Below are 16,534 nucleotides of genomic sequence, written 5' to 3' on the forward strand. Positions count from 1 at the left end.
ATCAAGGGCCACTCTGAGCACCCCAGAATCTGGGGTCTCAGCCAGGTGATCAGGAGGGAAGACCCTCAAAGACAGGACTATTTGATATTGTTCCTTTATTCCTGTGGATCATTGATGGATCATTTTGATGGACCAAAGAGACTGAGAGAGAGGCAAGTTGAGCCATGATTAGGACAGGCTGCGAGGCACTTGCATTGTGGCCAAGAGAGTACAATATCTGCACCCAAAAATAAACTTGATGCTGAAGACCATGATCCAGATAGAATATGAGATTGAACAATCACATGCAGGAAATTTTAGAAACGACTGCATAAAGAACCAACAAAACTGATGCTGGTAGGCTCCAAGTAATGCATATGAATTAGGAGGAAGAGGCAACAGCCTAGAGAGGGAAACCTGACCCTTTGGCTCTCACCAGTTCTGTTTCCTGGAAACAGCATGGAGATCCAGACTTATTCCTTCAGGAAAATCAGGCCTGGACTACAGCTAGGGCATTGCCCTTGCAAGCAGGTGACCCAGATTCCATTTCCATCACGTAATTAGGTCCCCTATGGTTGCTCAGAGTGATTCCTGAGCACAGAGTCCAGAGTAAGCCATGATAACCATGTGGTTTCACTAAAAGGAACAGAAACACCAACAAGAGACAGACACAGAGTCACAGCATGCTTCTGAACACACATATCAGACTGAAAGTTGGAAAATCCCCAAGTCAAGGGCAGATGCTGCTACGATGTCCCAAGTGACATGTGTCCATTGTCCCAAATTGGCTTTTCAAGGGTTTCTCCCAGCCTGCTCCCTGGGTCTTTTTTCTTGGTAAGAGTGCTTTCGTTAGGTGGTTGTCGGCAGCAGGGTTGGAGGTAGTTGATGGTCATTGATATTACTCTCTTGGCCTCAGTTCCTACTCGAATCTCTCAGAGAGGAGGCCCAGCCTTCTCTAAAGGCTGCAAAGAACCTGGGTCTTGGTCTTATTTGCTCAGGAGCTCCCGCTACTTCCTTACTTCCAAAACATAAAGATAAAGTGTTTTCTTTTGTTTTGGGGCCACATCCAGCTGCACTGAGAGATTATTACTGGCTCCTTACTTCAAAATTATGCTTTTCAGGCTCAGAGAAAGATATTAGATGCTGGTGATAAAACCCAGGTTTGAACCATGGCATCCCCTGGGTGGCCCAAGAGTAATTTTTGAGTGCAGAGCCAGGACTTAGCCCATAGCACCTCCAGGTGTAACCCAAACACAGAAATAGAAACAACAAAAATTTGAATGAAATATTTGAATGTGGCAACATAGGAGGGGTTAATATATGCTGTTTTCAGGTACTAAATCAGCTTCCAGAAAAGGGAAAATAGTTTGGGAGGATCATGGTGAGGATCTTGGCAAAAATCACATTAGCTTTGTCATGGGCTCACTAGTCAATGACAAAAACTATTTCTGAGTGAGCCAGAGAGAAAGCACAACAGGGAGGGTGTTTACCTTGCAAGAGGCAGACTTCGGTTAAATTACCAGCATCCCATATACTCCCCAAAGCACTGCCACGAATGATTACTTTTGATTTTTTCTTTCTCTTGGTTATTTGGGCTACACCCTGTATGCTCAGGAGTTATTCCTGGCTCTGCACTCAGAAATTGCTCTGGCTTGTGGGACAATATGGGACATTGGGGGTTTGAACCATGATCTGACCTAGGTTAGCCTTGCAAACACCCTACTGCTGAGCCACCAGTCAGGCCTCGTGCCATAAGTAATTTCTGATAGTAGAGCCTGGAGTATCTCCTGAGCATCAGTCCCAAAAGAGAAAAAACAAGACCTGAGCAATAAATTGCACAGCAGGGAGGGCATTTTCTTTGCATGTGGCTGACCCAGATTCAGTGCCTAGCATCCCATAATGTCCCCTGACCTGGCAGGCCTAATTTCTGAGTGCAAAGCTAGGAGTGTCACAGAGTATGGCCCAAAAATCAAACATCAGACAAGGAAAGAAGGGGCTAGAGTGATAATACAGTGGTTAGGACACCTTTTAATGGAGGCAACACTGGCTCGATTCCCACCATCAACAAATGCAGCCAGGGTGATACCTCAGAACACAGCCAGTAGGAAGGCTGATTTCCTGTTGTATTTAACCCCAACAGAAAGAAACAAAACACAAAGTGCAGCCCAAGACACAATATAATGAAGTAGGGAACATGAATGTATGCCTTTGTCAATAACCCCCAAGAAGATCAGAAGGGACTGATGCCATGTGGCTCTTAACAAATCATGAACAAAACTAAGTCACACTTGTTCAGATTCAAGTTGGACTCTTTGGGGGTTGGGACAATACCATAGAGGGGAGGCATCACCTTACACAAGGATTGCTCAGGTTGGATCACTAGCATTCCAAGTGTCCCTGAATAACATTAGGAGGTCTGAGGTCTGAGCTGGAGAAAGCCCTGAGCATGCTCAGTGGTGGCTAAGAGACCACCTTCACCAACATTAAATGAGATATTACAGGAGGGGTTTTGGGCCACAGTGCTCAGAAATGACTCTGAAGTCTGTGCTCAGGGGTGACCCCTTGAACCATAGAGGTCAGTATGGAGCCAGAATCAAGCCTGGTTCAAACCCGCCAAAGCAAATACCCAACAAATGATCTCTCAGGGCATATGAAATAACATTTAAAACTGTAAAGTTGGATTCCCCTAACAAATAAAGTAATGATGGGGCCAGAGAGATAGCATGGAGATAAGACGTTTGCCTTTCATGCAGAAGGACACTAGTTCGAATTTGAGCATCCCATATTTACACCCCCCTAGCTTGCCAGGAGTGATTTCTGAACATAGAGCAAGGAGTGTGTTACCCAAAAAAACAAAACAAAAATAATAAAAGAAATAATGTAAGGACTGTGGGTTAATAAAATAGGGAGGTGCTTGTCCTTGGGGGATCTACAGAGAATTAGGTCTCATGTTGAACCCAGATACAAACTTGATCCTGGGCCCCCCACAGGTAGATTCTGCATGGATGGCCCCAGGGCGGTTCTCACTTATGACCCATAAGTCATAAGCCATAACTTGAAGATTTATCTTCAAGTCTCTGTAGAGGTTCAGCTGAGAGTGTCCAGGCACAACCACTCTATGTCCTGAGCCAGATCACAAATGAAGGTGGTCGAGATCCCTAGTACAATAAAGTGGTTCAGGACCTCTCCCCTCTGTCTTCAGGAAGAACCAGCCTTGACCTTATGGGTAATGTTAAATACTCTGGCTGGAATCCATAACAGCATGGAGGATATTTTCCCTGTAATCATTCATAGGGCTTGGATTGCAACTCTGCATCCCACATGATCCCCTGAGCCACAGAGGTTATTCCTGAGCACGTGATGGGCAAGGCACAAAAACAAAAACTTTATTTTCAGGGAGCCAGAGATATAGCACAGCAGTAGGGCATTTGCCTTGCATGCAGCCAATTCAGGAAGAACAGTGGTTCAAATCCCAGCATCCCCTATGGTCCAATGGGCCTGCTGGGATTGATTTCTGAGTGCAGAGCCAGAGTAACCCCTTAGTATAACCAACATGGGAAAAATTCTATACAAAACCAAACAATCTGAAGTATCACAGCACAAAGAAATCCAAACAAAAACTCAAACGAGCGTCACCGGGTGTGGCCCAAAAACCAAAAAAAAAAAAAAAAAAAAAAAAAACTCAAACGAAAGTGCACACTAAGGAATGGACCCAGCCACATAGTTTCCAATAAGGCAGAAAATTCTTCACCCAGATTTTAGAGAGTTAGGAACGCTGGGGAGTGTGCCAGACCCCCCTGGTGGATCCTGAGTGAATATAGGAAAAGACAAATAAATAGGCATTAGCCTAGCATCTTGGAACTGAAGCAAAATACAAATGAAGAAGGTTGTGCTGAACCTACAGAACAGCCAGGAGGCACTTGTGTTGTACATGGCCTGCCCAGAAAGAACCTGGGATTCCACATATGATCCATCATGCAGAGCATCAGGGACACCTGCGTGCAGACCAGGAGAACCCCCTATCTGCTGTGGAGCCAGAACTAACAATCAGTAAGAGATCTCATCACTGAGAGGTAGGAATGGGGTTTTAGGGAAAAATTCTGGGATGAAGGATTTCCTTGGCAACATATCACCAGTACATATTTTATGGACTCCAGAACCCCTTTAAGGTCTGAGACCTGCCAGTGGTGATCCAAGAACATTGATTCAGGAGCCAAGTCTGAGCACATTGGGGACCATTAAACCAAACCCAGTAAACAAGGACAAAAGTGGACTCAAATTACAGAGTCCAGGAGCCACACCTTGAAAATAGGGGAGCTGCACACTCTTGTCCTCCTCTGCTGTCCTATCCTATGCTCACATTCTCCCCCTACTTGGGAACTGGACTTCCAATGATGCAGCTCCGTCTTCACCAGTATGTATTTATTATTCCAGAAGAGCAGAAGAAGGGCAGTTTGTATGAATCCCTATACGAAAGACACAGATGTAAGCACTGTAGAAGAAGAAAAACCCCTGCCTGACAGGAAGTGCCTGCAAGAGCCAAAAATGCCAGTTGGGCAGCACCTCTGCGCACCAGCTCAGTCCCATGTGAACATAAACAGACAGAAACTCCTTTCTCTCCTAGAAAACAGAATGGGGTTGGGATCAGAATGTGAATAGGACAGGAACATTGGTCTTGCTCTAGAGGGAGGAACTGCACTTCTGAGTCCCTGGGAGTCTAGGGCAGGGGCTGAGTTTGAGGCAGAAGTCCAGTTCATCACTGTCCCCTGCAGGCTGGCAGTAGAATGGTCACTGCACTCAGCCTGAAAGTGCCTCTGCCAGGGGTATTCAGGGCTTGCTATCCACCTGCCATATGGTTCCCCCCACAAACACAGCTAGGACAGATATTTATGCAATGTAGGACTAAGCACTAGCTTTGTTAAATTAAAGGAAGTAAGGAATTTAATTAATTCTCACAATCGTTCTATGAGTAAGCACCTCTCCAACATGATTTTTTTCTAGGAATTCTATGGTGTCAGAGGTTAAGCTCAGACCTTCCCCCAAAATGTACATATACATCATTTTTATTCAATATGAATATTCTTTTGAATAAGGTATATGAAGCAATGTAGGCCTTTCCATGTCACTCACACGAAAGAATTCTATTTACTTTAGAATTTTCTTCAGTTCCCCAGACTGCAATCAATTAATCTTTGATAAAGGGTCAAGAAATCCAAAATGGAGCAAGGAAAGCCTCTTCAACAAATGGTGTTGGCACAACTGGTTAGCCACTTGCAAAAAAGCGAACTCAGACCTTTATCTAACACCATGAACAAAGGTCAAATCCAAATGGATTAAAGACTCTGATATCAGGCCTGAAATCATAGATACAAAAAAAATATGTAGGTAAAAACAAACAAAAAAACCACTCCATTGAGACTAAAGCATCTTCAAGGAGGAAACAGCACTCTACAAACAAATGGTAGCAGAGTGCTCGCTTCGGCAGCATATATACTAAAATTGGAACAATACAGAGAATATTAGCATGGCCCCTGCGCAAGGATGACACGCAAATTCGTGAAACATTCCATATTTTAAAAAAAATTGGTAGCAGAGACAAATAGTTGGAAAGAAATTAAGCTGAGAAGGTTCTGCTCCTCAAAGGAAATATTGCCTAGGATACAAAAGCCATCCAAGAATGGGAGAAACTATTCACCCAGTATCCATCAGATAAGGGACTAATATCTAAGATTTACAAGGTACTGACAGACTTAACAAGAAAAAAATCTAATTCCATCAAAAAATGTAATGAAGAGGGGCTAGAGAGAAAGCACAGTGTTAGGGCATTTGCCTTGCAAGCGGCCTACCTAGGACCAATGGAGGTTTGAATCCTGGCATTCCATATGATCCTCAGTGCCTGCCAGGAATGATTTCTGAGCACAGAGCCAGAAGTAACCCTGAGCGTCGTTGGGTGTGACCCCCTCCCAAAAAAGAAAAAAAAGTGGGAAGAAATGAACATCCACATCCACAAAGAAGAAATACAAATGGCCAAGACACATAAAAAATGCTCCACATCACTCATCAGAAAGATACAAATCAATGATGAGGTACCATCTCACACCACAGAGACTGGTACACTTTACAAAGAACAAGAAAAAACAAAAAAAAAAAAAAAAAAAAAAAAAAAACAAAGAACAAGAACAATCAGTGCTGGCAGGGATGTAGAGAGAAAGGAACTCTTATTTACTGTTGATGGGAATGCCGTCTAGTCCAGCCTTATGTAAAGCAATATGGAGATTCCTCAAAAAACTGAAAATTAAGCTCCCATACAATCCAGCTGTACCACTACTAGGGATATACCCTAGGAACCCAAAAATACAATTCAAAAATCCCTTCCTCACCTATATTCATTGTAGTGCTATTTAAAATAGTCAGACTCTGTAAACAACCAAGATGCCCTTCAAAAAATGAATGGATAAAGAAACTCTGGTACATATACACAATGGAATATTTGGGGAGGGGGCACACCCATTTTATGCTCATTGGTTAGTCTTGGCTATGTGCTCAGAAATCGCTCCTGGCTTGGAGGAGCATATGGGACGTCAGGGGATCAAACCGAAGCACTTCCTAGGCTAGCGTTTGTAAGGCGGACTCCTTACCTATGCGCCACCTCTCTGGCCCCACACAATGGAATATTATGCAACTGTCAGGAGAGATGAAGTCATGAAATTTTCCTATCCATGGATGTACATAGAACCTATTATGCTGAGTAAAATAAGTCAGAGGGAAATCCATAGACAGAGAATAGTCTTAGTCATCTATGAGTCTTAAGAAAAATTAAGGACTTTACTGTAACAATGCCCAGAGACAATTGAGATGTGGGACAGAAGGACCCCTCACAATATGAAGCTCACCACAAAGAGTGGTGAGTGCAGTTAGGGAAATAACTACACTAACAACTATGATAACAATCTTCTTTTTTTGGGGGGGTCACACCTGGCAGCACTCAGGAGTTACTCCTGGCTCTACACTCAGAAATCATTTCTGGCAGGCTCAGGGGACCATATGGGAAGCGGGGATTCAAACCACCGTACTTCTGCATGCAAGGCAAACGCTGTACCTTCATGCTCTCTCTCTAGCCCTATCATGACAATCTTTTTTTCTCTGTAGCAATAAAAATTTTATTACTATAAACAAAGCGTCTGGGGAGAGAAAGTTATATGTGAGTGTCAGAAAACCAATACCAAAGGAGATAAGAGATGGTTCAAGGAAATAAGTCAAAAAATTGGGAGTAAAGCAACTGTGAATTAGGATGAAAATTACATTCTTTTTTTTAGATTTTTTGAAACTTTTTTCTTTATTTAAACATCTTGATTACATATCTGATTATGATTAGGTTTCAGTCATGTAAAGAACACCCCCTTCACCAGTGCAAGATTCCCACCACCAATGTCCCAAATCTTCTTCCATCCCACCCCACCCCCACCTGTACTCTAGACAGGCTTTCCAGTTCCCTCATTCATTCACATGATTATGGTAGTTCTCTGTGTAGTTATTTCCATAACTGCACTCACCACTCTGTGTGTGAGCTTCATGAAGTGAGCTGGAAGTTCCAGCCCTTCTCTCATTTTCTCTGAGGATTGTTTCAAAAATACTTTTATTTTTCTTAAAACCCATAGATGAGTGAGACTATTCTGCATCTCTCTCTCTCCCTCTGACTTATTTTACTCAGCATGATAAATTCCATGTACATCTATGTATAGGAAAATTTTATGACTTCATCTCTCATGACGTATGCATAATATTCCATTGTGTATATGTACCACAGTTTCTTTAGCCATTCGTCTGTTGAAGGACATCTTGTTTGTTTTCAGAGCCTGTCTTGTGATAGTGCTGCAATAAATATAGATGTGAGGAAGGGGTTTTTGTATTGTGTTCTTGTGTTCTTAGGGTATATCCCTAGGAGTGGAATAGCTGGGTCGAATGGGAGCTCAATTTCCAGATTTTGGAGGAATCTTCATATCACTTTCCATAGAGGTTGGACTAGATGGCTTTCCCACCAGCAGTGGATAAGAGTTTCTTTCTCTCCATATCCCCGCCAGCACTGATTGTTCCCATTCTTTGTGACGTATGCCAATCTCTGTGGTGTGAGATGATCTCTCATCGTTGTTTTGATTTGCATCTCCCTGATGATTAGTGATGAGGAGCATTTTTTCATGTGTCTTTTGGCTATTTGTATTTCTTTTTAATCAAAGCGTCTGTTCATTTCTTCTCCCCATTTTTTGATTAGATGCTTTTTCTTGTAAAGTTCTGTCAGTGCCCTGTATATTTTGGATATTAGCCCCTTATCTGATGGGTGTTGGGTGAATAGTTTCTCCCACTCGGTGGGTGACTCTTGTATCCTGGGCACTATATCTTTTGAGGTGCAGAAGCTTCTCAGTTTAATATATTCCCATCTGTTGATCTCTGCTTCCACTTGTTTGGAAAGTGCAGTTTCCTCCTTGAAGATGCCTTTAGTCTCAATGTCATGGAGTGTTTTACCGACGTATTGTTCTCTATACCTTAGCAGGGGTCCTCAAACTTTTTAAACAGGGGGCCAGTTCACTGTCCCTCAGACCATTGGAGGGTCTGACTATAGTAAAAACAAAACTTATGAACGAATTCTTATGCACACTGCATATATCTTATTTTGCAATGAAGAAACAAAACAGATACAAATACAATATGTGGCCTGCAGGCAATAGTTTGAGGAGCACTGCCTTATACTATCAGGTCTGATATCAAGGTCTTTAATCCATTTGGATTTTACCTTCGTACATGTTAACTGGGGGTCTATGTTTGCTTTTTTCAAGTGGCTAACCAGTTCTTCTAGCACCACTTGTTGAAGAGGTTTTCCCTGCTCCACTTAGGATTTCTTGCTCCTTTGTCAAAAATTGGGTAATTGTATGTCTGGGGAACAATGTCTGAGAACTCAAGCCTATTCCACTGATCTGAGGGTCTGTCTTTATTCCAATACCATGCTGTTTTGATAACTACTGCTTTGTAGTACAGTTTAAAGTTGGGGAAAATAATGCCTCCCATTTTCCTTTTTCCTAGGAATACTTTAGCTTTTCGAGGGTGTTTACTGTTCCAGATGAACTTCATAAGTGTTTGATCCACTTCTTTGAAGGATGTCATGGGTATTTTTAAGGGGATCACATTAAATCTGTATAATGCTTTGGGGAGTATTGCCATTTTAATGATGTTAATCCTGCCAATCCATGAGCAGGGTATGTGTTTCCATTTCCATGTGTCCTCTCTTATTTCTTGGAGCAGGGCTTTACAGTTTTCTTTGTATAGGTCCTTCAAGTCTTTGGTTAAGTTGACTCCAAGATATTTGAGTTTGTGTGGCACTATTGTGAATGGGATTGCCTTCTTGACTTCCTTCTCTTCCCTATCATTATTGGTGTATAAAAAGGCCATTAATTTCTGTGTGTTGATTTTGTAGCCTGCCACCTTGCTATATGAGTCTATTGTTTCTAGAAGCCTTTTGTTAGAGTCTTTAGGGTTTTCTAAGTAGAGTAACATGTCGTCTGCAAACAATGAGAGCTTGATTTTTTTCCTTTCCTATCTGAATTCCCTTGATATCCTTTTCTTGCCTGATCGCTATAGCAAGAACTTCCAGTACTATGTTGAAGAGGAGTGGTGAGAGCAGACAGCCTTGTCTTGTACCAGAATTTAGAGGAAAGGCTTTTAGTTTTTCTCCATTGAGGATATTTGCCATTGGCTTGTGGTAGATGGCTTCAACTAGATTGAGAAAGGTTCCTTCCATTCCAATCTTGCTGAGAGTTTTGATCAAGAATGGGTGTTGGACCTTATCAAATGCTTTCTCTGAGTCTATTGATATGATCATGTGATTTTTATTTTTTTCTGCTTTTATTGATCTTTCTGAGCTGTTGTTTATCCATGAAGCTACGTATTCTTCCTTCAAACCCGAACATGAATCGGGCTGTGTGCAGTATTCTCAGTGAGGTATTCATTTCATTCAGTCTTGTCACAATATCCCACCACTGTCTTCTGGTCTTGAGAGTTTCTTGGGATATATCTGCTGTAAATCTTAGGGAATGCTCCTTTGAATGCAACTTCCCTTTTTGATCTTGCTGCTTTCAGTATTCTATCTCTAGATAGACTTGTCATTAACGAGGATGTGTCTTGGGGTGTTTTTCTTTGGGTCTCTTTTAGCTGGTACTCTTCGGGCATGCAGGATTTGATTGCATGTTTTCTTTAACTCTGAGAGTATCTCTTTGATTATGTCTTTGACGGTTGATTCTTCCTAGAGATCTCCTACCTGGGTCTCTGGGACACCAAAGATTCTTATGTTGTTTCTGTTGAGTTTATCAAAGACTTCTATTTTCATCTGTTCACATTCTTTGAGTACTTTTTCCATTGCCTGTTCATTTGTCTTAAGGTTCTTTTCCAATTTCTTCTGTTGTGTTGAGTTTTTCTGCATCATATCTTCCAGTACTCCAATTCTCTCCTCAGCTGCTGATACCCTGCTGGCAAGGCCATCCATTGAGGTTTTCAATTGAGCTACCATGTTTTTCAGATCTATTATTTCAGTTTGGAGTTTTCTGATTTCTGTCTTTGTGTTCCGTTAAGATCTATCTACACTTTCTTTGAGTTCTTCAAGCATCTTCCATATTGCTATTTTAAGTTCCTTATCCGAGAGCTTAATCAGGTGGTTGGAATTTATTAGGTCATCCGAGCTTTTGTCTTCATTCTCTGTGCATGGTGTTTGCCTGTGAGGTTTCCCCATTGTCACGCTTGTAGTGTGGTTTTTCCTGCGTGTTGTGGTGCGGTTAATTGATTAGAAAGAATGCGCAGCCATGAAGTGAAGTGAATGCTCATCTGCTGCCTCTAGTTGACAGTTTTTTTGGGGTGCGCTCCCTAGGCCTCTGAGGAGACCTTCAGGGATTCAGAAACACAGGCAGACAGGCACAGGAGAAGTTTCCCTTGAAGTCCTCAGAGTGAACAAAGGCACAGCAGGGTGGAGCCTCCGCAGGCTAGAGAGCTCAGCTCTCTAGTCAACCACAGACAGAATTTACTCATTGGGCAGCTTCAAAATGCAGGTTTTTGGGGGTGAGCTCCCTAGGCCTCTGAGGAGACCTTCAGGGATTCAGAAACACAGGCAGACAGGCGCAGGAGAAGTTTTTCTTGAAGTTCTCAGAGTGAACAAAGGCACAGCAGGGCGGAGCCCTATTATGACAATCTTAATGAGAGAAGTAGAATGCCTGTCTGGAATATAGGCCGGGGTTCGAAAGGACAGAGGGGTGGTATTGGTGGTAGGAATGTTGCATTGGTGACGCTGGGGTGTTGTTTATGACTGGAACCCAACTACAATCATACTTGTAATCATGGGGCTTAAAAGAGATTTTATAAAATAAATAAATAAATAAAATGTTCTTCAATTCATTTTTGGGCCATACCCTGTGTTGCTCAGAGGGTCATTCCTGGCTCAGTATTCAGATATCGCTCCTGGAGAACATAGGGAACATTATACTGTGTCAGGGATCAATGATAGGTCAGTAGTGTGTAAGGATAACACACTCTAAGTTGTACTATAGGGCAACTCATTCAGAAAAAAAGAAGTGACATATATGGAAATGAATGGAAGAGGAAGTAAATGTCTCTTCACACCCCTTAAGGACCTCATCAATGTTTGGAAGAAAGCTGGCAGGGAAGAACGCCAGGAGAATAAAGTCTTGAGATACTCTAAAAACAAAGAAGGGATTGAGAAAATCTTGACCTGGGCTACTGCAGGCCCATAGATAGCTGGACCTGCTCCCTCTTGGGCTCCAGCAGGAACAGAGGCAAAGGAGGGAAGTCAGAGACCTTCAACTACCTCCACCCTGCCCCTGGCAACCACCCTAGCAACAACAGGACTGTTAACCAAATTGGAAAGACCCTGGAGGGCAGGTTGGGAGAAAACCTACAAAAGCCACTTGGAACAAAGGACCCATTGCCTGGGGCCATGGTGGTGGCTATTTCTGAGCAGATAGCCAGGAGTAACCCCTGAGCACAGCCGGGTGTGGCCCAAAAACCAATATATATAAAGAGAATATATACATAATAGAATTATATTCATACTCTTCCGCATAGAAACATTTAGAAATTCAGTCATAGGAATATTCCTCTCAGAGAACACTTTGCTAAACATTGGATTATGCTGATATGACCATATTTAAAAAAGCCCTACCCATTTCACTCTCACTCTTGTCCTGGGAATTTGGGGTTTAAATGTGAAGAAGGTGGCACATTTCACCCACCAGATGGACCTGTCACGATGTGCACTTGATGAAAAGCAAGACAGGAGAAACAGCTTTGTGGGCAGAGAAAGAAAGTATGCAGGTGTTGTTTTTATCTCATGGAACCCTAGTACTGCAATTTCCCTGGTTCTTTTGTAATTGAAATTTGTTGTTGTTGTTTTGTTTGTTTTTGTTTTGAAGTCAGATTCGGCTTACTTAGGGTTTACCCCTGCTCTACTCTCAGAAATTGCTGCTGTCATTATTGGGGGACCATATTGGGTGCCAGGGAACAAACCTGGGTCTGCCTTGGCTCAACCGTGTTCAAGGCAAAGGCTCTGCCATTGTGTTATCTCTCTGGTCCATGCAATGAAATTCTTTCGAAAGTAAAATGCATAATTGTATTAAGAGCTGAATGATAATTTTTAGAAAAGGAGTGCCTGATGGATGCCAAACTGAAGGTGTCCCTTTAAGAGGTTGGCTGGAAGTGATTGTGACATCATCGAACTCTCAGCATCTTTTGAGAGTCCCTTTCCCCGCTTTGGTCCCTTTAGCTGCTTCCCTGGGACCCAAGAGCGGGTCATGGGGTCCCCGAGGGCGCAGGGGGCATCTGGAGGAACGATCTTCCTCTCCGGCCATTGAGTGGCTGCTCTGAGCGCCCTTGTGTGGAGGCCCCGGGTCTTGGCCAGGTGAGTGTCGGGGGACCCCGGAATGTCCGGGGATGTCCGGGGATGCGGCCTTGGAGAAGGATGGGCCATTTGATTTCCTTTTGTTTGTTCCTGTGAGGATCAAGGGTCACCTAGATAGACGGAAGAGGCCAAGAAAGAGGAGAGTCGGGCAGGGATCTGCCGCCCAGAGCGCTTGTCTTTGCGAGTGGGTGAGCGGGATTCAGTACCGACACCCCACAATGATCTAGATCTATGGGAAATAGATCTATCATCTGTGGGGAAGCGGGCGGTCGAGGGAGATCATGGGCTTGAACAAGCCCAGGTGGGAATTTCCAGACAGGACCAAGGAAAGAACAGACCGAGTGATGCTGGGGAGGCCCCTGGTGCCTCCTAGGAGTTGGGTGAAGAGGCGGCGCTAGAGGGAATCTGTCTCCTTCACTCTCTCCAGATCTGGCTCCTGGCAAGTAATTGGGGGAATCAAGGACTTGAGCTGTGCAGGAAAGTCAGGCCTGAGACAGCTCTGACTGCAGAGCCCCCATCAGCCTGACCTTGCTGACTGTGGCTCCACATTAGAGAAAGAGCTCCCCTGATACACTTTCCACAATGAAAGCTTGAAAGCCCCCAGGTTTGAGGGGAGATGCTGCCACCCTGGCCCCAGCCAATGGCTTCTTTGTTCCAAGTAGGCTTTTCTAGGTGTTCTCCCAACCCCACCCCACCCCTAGGCTTTCCAATTTGGTTAAGAGTGCTGCTGCCAGGGTCGTTGCCAGGGGCAGGGTGGGGATAGTTGGCCTCTGGTCCTGCTGGAGCCTTGGGGGGGTCCAGCTATCTATGGGCCTACAGTAGGCCCAGGTCAAGTTTTCCTCAGTCCCTTCTTTGAAGAGTATTTCAAGTCTTTATTCTCAAGGCGGGAGAGATAGCATGAAGGGAAAGTGTTTCCCTTGCATGCAGAAGGTCAGTGATTCAAATCCCGGCATACCATATGGTCCCTTGGGCCTTCCAGGAGTGATTTCTGAGCATAGAGCCAGGAGTAATCCCTAAGTGCTACTGGGTGTGATCCAAAAACCGAAAAAAGAAAAAGACTTTATTCTCCTGGGGTCCTTCCCTGCCAGCTTTCTTCCAAATCTTGAGGAGGTCCTTCAGGAGTGTGAGGAGGCATTTACTTCCTCTGCCATTCATTTCACTACTCTTACACATTTTCTGGATGGTTGCTCCACTGGAAATGTGTTATTTTTGCACACCACTGACCCATCATTGATCCCTGACACTGTAAAGGGTTCCCCATGCCCTCCAGGAGTGATTTCCAGATCTAAGTGATTTCTGGACTAAGCCAGGAATAACCTCCTGAACAACACGACAGGGTAGGGCCCAAAATATAAATTGAAGAAAATTTTAAAGTAGAGACAATTATTTATTATTTATTTTTATTTGGGCCACACCCGGTGACACTCAAGGGTTACTCCTGGCTACGTGCTCAGAAATTGCTCCTGCCTTGTGGAACCACATGGGACTCCGGGGATCAAACTGCAGTCCATTCTGGATCAGCCACTTGCAAGGCAAAATGCCCTACCGCTGTGCTATCACTCCAGTCCCTAAAGTAGAGAGAATTCTTAATGTGGGTGATGTGGGAAGGCCACGGTCTTACACGTTATTCATAAGAATGTTCGTATTGAATAAAAACGATGTATGGATTTGGGGGAAGGTCTGAGCTTAACCTCTGACACTATACTATTCCTAGAAGAAATCATGTTGGAGAGGGGTCTTACTTATGTAAGTATTGTGAAAATATATTAATTAAATTCCTTACTTCCTTTAATTCCTCAAAGCCAGTGCTAAGTCCTACATTGCATAAATATCTGTCCTAGCAGTGTGTGTGTGTGTGTGTGTGTGTGTGTGGAAACCATATGGCAGGTGGCAGCAAGAGTTTGATCCAAGTCCCTGTGGCAGAGGCACTTCCTGGCTGATTCCAAGTGACCGTTCTGCTGCTGTCCTGCAGGTGGCACTGATGTGCTACTGGACTTCTGCACCAGTCAGCCCCTGTCCTAGACTCCCAGGGACTCAGGACTACAATTCCTCTCTCTAGAGCAGTGCTTCTCAATTATTTTCTGTCATGCCCCCCTAGGAAGAAGAAAACATTTTTGTGCCCCCCTGCGCAACTGTAAATAGTATCTTTATTAAAAGAAACTTTAACCAGCACAAGAAAAATATATAAAATAATTTGAGCTGATTTTTTAATCAGAGGTGATGTCTAGATTAATGGCTACAATGAGCACATCTTGCAATGCATAGCTGTTCGAAGCGGGGTTTGAAGCAGGACCCAGCAACTCTCAGCTCCAGAGACATACAGAGACATAAACACGGGGCTTAGCTTGTTATGACAGTGTCGAGGTCAAACGTGCCCCCCACTATTTGAGAAGCATTGGCTTATATCGTCACTAAGTTTTCCCAGTTTTTAGGGTAAAATTGGGGGTTTGGCTTATACTTGGGTCAGCTTATACTCGAGTATATACAGTATCTGAAAATGAGAGGCTCTGAACACCATTGTTTTATTAAATATAGTTGTGATAGGGGCTGGCCTAGTTCTGGCAAAGAAATCTTGGTGATTTCTTTCCTCCAAGAACTTCTCCAATCTCAAGCAGTTCACCTTCCCCATTCTCCACTTTATTTTCCTTAGGTTTTGGATCACACCCTACAGTTCTCAGTTGTTACTCCTGGTTCTGCACTCAGAATTCCTCTTGACAAGCATAGGATTCTGGTATTTGAATTGGGGTCTGTCTTGTTTTGGCTGCATGCAAGCCAAATGCCTGACTTCTCTGCTATCACTCTGCCCCACACCTTCTTTATTTTTTGTTTGTTTTGGGGCCATGCCAAGTGGACTCAGGGTTTACTGCTGGCTTTCTGCTCAGCAAGTGCTCCTGGCAGGCACCAGGGACCATATGGGATGCCGGGATTCAAATTACCTTTGGTGCTGGGCTGGTCGCCTGCAAGGCAAACACCCTAATGCTGTGCTATCTCTTCGGCCTGCATTTCTTCATTTTTTTGAGTGTAAATTCTTTTTCTTTATTTTATTTTATTTTATTTTGGTTTTTCAGGCCACACCCTTTTGATGCTCAGGGGTTACTCCTGGCTAAGCGTTCAGAAATTGCCCCTGGCTTGGGGGGACCATATGGGATGCAGGGGGATCGAACCGCATTCCTTTCCTTGGCTAGCGCTTGCAAGGCAGACACCTTACCTCTTGCGCCACCTCGTCGGCGCCTACATTTCTCCATTTTTTTTTAAGACCTTGTGAAGCCCAGCTGTGGGGAAGAGCGGGTTCAAGCTCAGAAGTGTGGAAATTGCCTTTTCTGGGGCTGGAAATGCATTATTAGCTGGTGCTTGGTTTTTAGGCCCCTGACCAGAAATGGAGTGACATCAGGGCCTCCTGGTCAATTTCTGGAACTTGATGGCCTTGAAGCTGGTGACTTCAGAATTCAGCTCTGTAAAGCCTGATAGCAAGTAGGTAGGTCTGGAGGTGCAGGTGTGTTTGGAGGGAAGATTTCATCTCTGGCCACCACAGGGCCACTCTATCTTAGTGATACCTGTTGGGCCTTTTGAGGAACTTGGAATAGATCTGGTTTTCACTGTGCAGTT

General features: G+C 43.8%; 2 protein-coding genes and 1 non-coding gene across 3 annotated transcripts in view; 1 reads left to right on the plus strand and 2 right to left on the minus strand.

Annotated features, from left to right (window-relative positions):
• LOC126000480 (zinc finger protein 688-like) overlaps positions 1–16,534 on the minus strand; it is a gene marked incomplete at its 3' end in the record, with an annotated part of 128,739 nt that overhangs the window by 51,002 nt on the left and 61,203 nt on the right. The window lies entirely within an intron of this gene.
• Positions 1–16,534, minus strand: part of LOC126000482 (zinc finger protein 208-like) — a 58,953-nt gene that overhangs the window by 27,016 nt on the left and 15,403 nt on the right. The gene's annotated exons all lie outside the window — the stretch shown is intronic.
• LOC126000483 (U6 spliceosomal RNA) lies at positions 5,449–5,555 on the plus strand. The gene has a single exon (XR_007492765.1). It is a non-coding gene; the product is annotated as a U6 spliceosomal RNA (small nuclear RNA).

This window comes from Suncus etruscus, assembly GCF_024139225.1.
Source record: "Suncus etruscus isolate mSunEtr1 chromosome 15 unlocalized genomic scaffold, mSunEtr1.pri.cur SUPER_15_unloc_3, whole genome shotgun sequence".
In the NCBI taxonomy this organism is placed as follows: Eukaryota; Metazoa; Chordata; class Mammalia; order Eulipotyphla; family Soricidae; genus Suncus; species Suncus etruscus.